The sequence below is a fragment of the Petaurus breviceps genome, unplaced genomic scaffold (genome assembly GCF_028583685.1).
Source record: "Petaurus breviceps papuanus isolate PSGF00001 unplaced genomic scaffold, PetGlider_PUasm1.0 90696, whole genome shotgun sequence".
NCBI classification, from domain to species: domain Eukaryota; kingdom Metazoa; phylum Chordata; class Mammalia; order Diprotodontia; family Petauridae; genus Petaurus; species Petaurus breviceps.
Genome location: NW_027187314.1, coordinates 5,062,378 through 5,069,033, shown reverse-complemented (window position 1 = coordinate 5,069,033; position 6,656 = coordinate 5,062,378). Strand labels below are relative to the sequence as shown.

Below are 6,656 nucleotides of genomic sequence, written 5' to 3'. Positions count from 1 at the left end.
TTTCGGACGTCTCCGGCTTCTTGTCTCCAAGAAGAACTGACCCCCACAGAACACCCAAGGACACAGAGGTTGCCAAGTGAGGCTGCTCTTTATTCAGTTACATCTTAACAGTGTGGCCATCAGAACAAAGCAGAATGGAACTGTGGGACAAAGAAACCGGGACAAAGAGAGATAGAAGGAGCCTCCCCTTGCTTTTTCCCTAATATCCTTATCATTCTTCTTACTGTCACCTGCCATGTGGGAGCCAATCATGCACTCTCCCGAGTGCAGGGCAAAGGAGTATGTGTTAAGAGGAGTCCGTGTTGATAAGGCATATTCAATGACACATCGACCTTTCCCAACCTGACAAAGTCGGCTCCCATGGTCCTGCACTCAATGCCATGTCAGCCCTTTCGGCCTGGCAGAGTCGACCTCCATATCTCCAAGCTCCTGCCCCTCAGAGGTTACTTGCACCCCCTCCAACATCTTGTAACTGTCACAGTGTCTCTCACACTTGTGCCTCTATCACCACCTCTTATCCCCTTCCACCCTACTTTCCTGTACGGTAAGATACCTACTTGCATGTGTGTGTTATTCTCTCCTTAAGTCAAATCCAAAAAGAGTAAGGTTGACCCATTCCCTTTAAACGTTCTGCTCTTCCCCTTCATTTTAACAGTTTTTTTTTCTTTCCTCTTTTATATGAGATAACTTGCCCTATTCTGTCTCTCCCTTTCTCTTCCCCCATTATATGCTTCTCTCAACTCTTAATTTTATTTTAAGATAATATCCCTTCCTATTCAACTTATCTTGTGCCCTTTTGTCTATGTATACATGTACCCACCTATACACACACTCACATATGTGCTTATAGACACACAAACCTATTCCCTTAAAATATCCTCATACTGAGAAAAGTCTCATGAGTTACAATTATAATTTTTCCATGTAAGAATGCATATAGTTCAGCTTTAATAAATTCCTTATGATTTCTTTTTTCTGTTTACCTTTTCATGCTTGATCCTTGCATTTGAAATTCAATTTTTCTATTCAGTTCTGGTGTTTGTTTTTTTTCAACAAGAAGACTTGAAAGTCCTTTATTTCATTGAATTACCCTATTTTTTTTCCTGATGCATTATACTTAGTTTTGCTGTGTAGGTGATTCTGGATTTTAATCCCAGCTCCTTCCATCTCTAGAATATCACATTTCAAGTCCTTTGATCCCTTAATGTTGAAGCTGCTAGATATTGTGTTTTCCTGGTTGTGTTTCCACAATGCTCAAATTGTTTTTTTCCTGACAGCATGTGATATTTTCTACTTGATGTGGGAGTTCTGGAATTTGGCTTTGATATTCCTATGAGTTTTCTTTTTGGTTTCTTTTTCATGAGGCAATCAGTGAATACTTTCAATTCCTATTTTGCCCTCTGGTTATAGAATATCACGGCAATTTTCCTTCAGACTTTCTTGAAAGATGATGTCTAGTACCTTTTTTTTTTAAAAACCATGGCTTTCATTTAGTCCAATAATATTAAAATTATCTCTCCTGGATCTATTGTCCAAGTCACTGGTTTTTCTAATGAGGTATTTCACATTGCCTTCTGTTTTTTTTCATTTGTTTTTATCTGTTTTATATTATCTTGATTTCTGATACTTATTAGCTTGAAAATGCTCTAATCTAATTCTGAAGGAATTGTTCTCTTCAGTGAGCTTTTGAAATTATATTTCCATCTGATAAATTCAGCTTTTTAAGGCATTCTTCTCCTCATTGGCTTTTTGGGCCTCTTTTGCCATTTGAGTTAGTCTATTTTTAAGGTGTTATTTTCTTCAGTATATTTGGGTCTCCTTTAGCAGGCTGTTAACTCACTTTTCCTCATTTTCTTGCATCATTCTCATGCATTTTCCTGATTTTTCCCCCACTTCTCTTACTTGATTTTCTAAATCCTCCTTGAGCTCCTCCATGGCCTGTAAAAAGCTCATATTCTTCTTGGAAGCTTTTGATACAGGAGTTTTGACTTCTTCTGGTTCCATACTTTTATCCATTTTGTATGTGTTTGTCTGAAAAAGATTCTCTGCTTGCTCATCTTGCCGTCTTGATTTCTGACCTCTTTGAATTGGTAGAACTCTGCTTTCAGAGTGGGGATTTGTATCCCAAATTTCTGGTGTTTCCATTGTTGTCAGCAGTATGACAGTCAGAGGGCTCCTTCTCTACAGCCACCATAAGCTCTGTCTCACTGGCCACACACCCCAGGACCACCACCCAAAACCATGATCCAGATATAAGTTGATCAAAACAGAGCAATTGCCCTTTGTATGGTTGCTTCGTCCCCCTCGAATCTGAAGACCAGAAGCTCTCGAGTCAGCCACATGGCAGCAGCTCTAGCCAGCATGCCTTTGCCATGTCTAGCTCCAGAAAAAAGGGCTGGACCATGCTCTTCCCCACCACGCTCTTACAACAGAGTTACCCACAGACCTCGTACTATCTCTTTGGCATTTATGAGTTGAGAAGTCTGTAAACCATTACAGATGATGGTGATTAACTCTCCTGAAGTCTGCTGTGGCTGGTCTGTGACTCTGGTTGGAGCCACCCTGAGTTTTGGACAGGTTTGCTCACATGGGACTATACTCGAATCCTAGCTTGGTGTGATAGACCCTTCCTGTTGGCCTGCCAGCCTTCCTCAAGCCATAGATTTGTTTCTCTCTGTCACTCTGTAGCTTCTGTAACTCTAAAATTTGTTTAGAATCATATCTTACAGGTATTGGTGGTAATTTGATTGGGAGGTTAACTAAATTTCTGTTTTTACTCTGACATCTTTTCTCCTCTCCTGTTGCATAGGTTTGATGGAAAGAAATCATCTTGGTCCATAGGGGATGGATTGCTGGAATAGGCCTCATTTAGGCAGCTGTGGTGGTCTCCAGGCCTCTCAACCTACAAATGCCAAAAACAGCATAGGTCAGTGTAAAAATTCTCTGAGATCTGTTTGAAAAAAGAATGTGATCTATTTGGGGTCCAGACGAAGTCCACAGGTGGCATAGGGGGCAGTGGTTGTGGCAGGAGAAGCAGTGGCTGTATCCAGTGTTCTTAGGCCACAGATGGTGGGTGGTCGAGTGACTGATAAAAAACCTCATATTTCTAGGACAGTCCTACCACTCCCACCACTATCCCTAATGGAAGTAGAATCTTAACCTAACAAAAAATTTTGTATGTCAAGTTTTTGACAAGGAAGGTCAGCAAAGAGTGTAAAAAAAACCAACCCTAAAAATTCAGACTATAGATCTTAATTTGATGACAATAGAGATCAAAACACACAGCCAGATGAAGACAACAGAGTTAAAGCTCCTGCATCAAAAGTTTCCAAGAGAAATATGAATTGGAGTCAGGCCATGGAAGAACTCTAAAATTATTTTGAAGAACAATTAAGAGAAGTAGAGGAAAAATGGGAAAAGAAATGAGAGTGATGCAAGTAAAATCATGAAAAATGAGTCAACAGTTTGCTAAAAACACCACGAATATACTGAAGAAAATAGCCTAAAAATAGAGTAACTCAAATGGCAAAAAAAAAAGGTCCAAAAAGCCAATGAAGAGAAGAATGCTTTCTCTTTTTTTAATAAAGCAATTGGGGTTAAGTGACTTAGTCTAGGTTACACGGCCAGTTATTTCTGGGTGTGGTGCTAAGTATCTGAGCCCGGATTTGATCCCAGGTCATGCTGACTCTGGGGCCGGTGCTCTTACTCACTGTGCTACCTGGCTGCCCCAAGAGAAGAATGGTTTAAAAAGCAGAATGGGTCAAATGGAAAAAAGAGAGGAGGTCTGAAATGTCACTTATGAAAGTAATTCCTTCAAAATTAGAATGGAGCACATGGAAGCTCATTAATCTATGAGAAATCATGAAATTATAAAATGGAATGAAAAGAATGCAAATAAAGAAAACAATGTGAAATATGTCTTGGGACAATCTACTGAGCTGGAAATTTGATCCAGGAGATGTAATTTAAAAATTATTGGACTACCTGAATGTCATGATCAAAAGAAGAGACTAGACATGTTCTTTCAAGAAATTAACAAGGAAAAGTACCCTGATATTATAGAACAATTTGGTAAAATAAAAATAGAAAGACTCTAATAATTGTCTCTTAAAAGAGTTCCCTAAAAGAAAACATACTATAATATTATAGCCAAATTCCAGATTTCCTAGGTCAAGGAGAATATATTGTCAGTGTCCAGAAAGTACCAATTTGAGTATTGTGGGAAAACAATCAGAATAACACAAAATCTACCTGCTTCTTCATTAAAGAATTGAAGGAATTGTGATAAGATATTCTGGAGGTCAGTGTAGCTAGGATAAAAACAAAAAAAAAATTAAGTATTAAACGTACCCAGCAAAACTGAGTATAAATCTTCTTGGGAAAAACTGAGATTCAGTGAAATAAAGGACTTTCAAGCATTCTTGATGAAATGACCAGAGCTGAAAAGAAAATCTGACTTTCAAATTCAAGAATTAATAGAAGTGTGAAAAGGTTAATAGGACAGAGAACTCATTAAGGACTTATTAAAGTTGAGCTATTTACATTCCTGCATGGAAAAAAAATGATATTTGTAACTCATGAGATCTTTTTCAGATTCAGGGTTGTTGGAGTAAACACACACACACACAAACCTATGTGTGTATATACATACACAATACATATATGTATGCATACATACATATGTGTGTAGATAGATAGATAGATAGATAGATAGACAGACAGATAGATAGACAGCCATGGCTGTGTTGAATATGAAGGGATGCTATGTAAAAAAATTAAAATTAAGATGTGAAAGAGGAATGTATTGGGAGAAGGAGAAAGGGAGAGATAGAATGGTTTAAATTACCTCACATAAAAGAGGCAAGAAAAAAAAGGTTTCCCAGTGGAAGGGAAGACTGGGGAGCTGAGAGTGAATTAGTGAATTGGATTTGGGGTAAGGAAGGAATAACATACATACTCAATTAGATAACTTACCATACAGAAAGTAAGAGAGAAGGGGAGAGGAGGGAGGGGGATCATAGAAAGGAGGGAAGATTGGAGGAGAGGGTAGTCAGAAACAAACACTTGAACAGATACAGGGTCAAAGGAGAAAATAGAATAAGTGGGGAGTGGAATAGGATGGAGGAAAATATAATTAGTCTTTCACAACATGAGTATAATGGCTGTATAGTGCATGTATATGCTATATTGAATTGCTTACCCTCTCAATGAGGATGGGTGGGTAGAAAAGAAGGGAAAAATATGGAACTCAAAGTTTTAAAAAACAAATGTAAAATCATTTTTTACTTGCAACTGGGAAATAATACACAGGCAACAATGGGGTTTAGAAATCTATCTTGCCCTACAAGAATATAAGGGGGAAAGGTGATAAAAGTGGGTGATTGATAGAAGTGATGGTGTACTGGGGGAAGGGGAAATCAGAAGGCATGCCATCTTGTGGTAGAGGGAAGGAAAGAGATGGGAAGAAATTCTGAAACTCAAAGTCTTATGGAAATATGTTAAAAACTATAAATAAATACATTGAAATAAAACAGCTGATGCTGTCTATGAACATAAAGAAATCCATCAAAAAGTGATATTCAAAACTTTATAAATTGTTACACTAATATTCATCTCCTGGATGCTCATCCTACCCTCAATGATGTTGCTATGGTCTAGGTGATGGGATTGCTGGTCTTACAATAACCAAACATCTCAAAGATTCAGCAGATACTTGTACTTTTACCAGATAATTTTGTTGCAAAAAAATTCTAAATTTATAATGATATCTGATATCAACATGAGGTTTTTGGTTATTTTGTCATTGAATCCCCCACAAGAATCTGAAGAAGAAGTTGAGGAACCAGAGGAAAGACAACAGGACTACTGATATAATTCCTAATGACTTTGGAACATTTTATAACCAGTAAATCACCAGTGACCTGGAGGAGCACACACAGAAGCCTATTGTGGAACCAGAACCTAAGTCAGAGCCAGAGACTGAACAAGAATTTTAACGCAAATTTCATGAAGAAACAGTCTGAACCATGTTTGGAAGAGTCTGTTTGTAAGGAAAGTCAAAATAGATAATCTCCTGTGCCCATGGATTCTGCTTCTGCAGTACAGGAAGACTTGGGAAAATTTTTTTAAGACATCTGCAAACAGAAAGAACCTTCCATCTAGTGGAACTGTTCCAGTGTCTGGGATATCACATCATGTTGTTAATTTATCAGCTTCACAAGCTTTCCCAGAATCAAAACCAGAATCTCAGACACTATCACAAATGTCACAGGGGTGGGAAACCAGCTGCCTAAATGTTGAATGTGACTCTCTAAGTCCTCAAGTGTGACCTTTCCACTGAATACAAAGTTCACAGAACAGACCTCCTTATTAAAAGGACAGTAAAAGGCTTGGAGGAACAAGAGAGTAAAGGAACAATGACCCCAAGAGGGATCACAGACCAATTCATTAATGTGGTGAATAGGGTGATATGGATATGAGGAGAATGGTGAGATATCCAGAGTTACCAACTTTTTGTTGGAAATCTTCCACACAATGTGGACAGAGAAGAACTAAAGGATTTCTTCAAACATATCTATGTTTCAACTTTGAGGTACCACATCATATCTATCAGATTGGCTAACATGAAAAAACAGGAAAATTATAAATGCTGAAGA

General features: G+C 38.1%; 1 pseudogene; it reads left to right on the top strand.

Annotated features, from left to right (window-relative positions):
* Positions 1-360: 360 nt before the first annotated feature.
* Positions 361-6,328, top strand: LOC138144336 (ras GTPase-activating protein-binding protein 1 pseudogene; annotated as a pseudogene).
* The last annotated feature ends 328 nt before the right edge of the window (positions 6,329-6,656 follow it).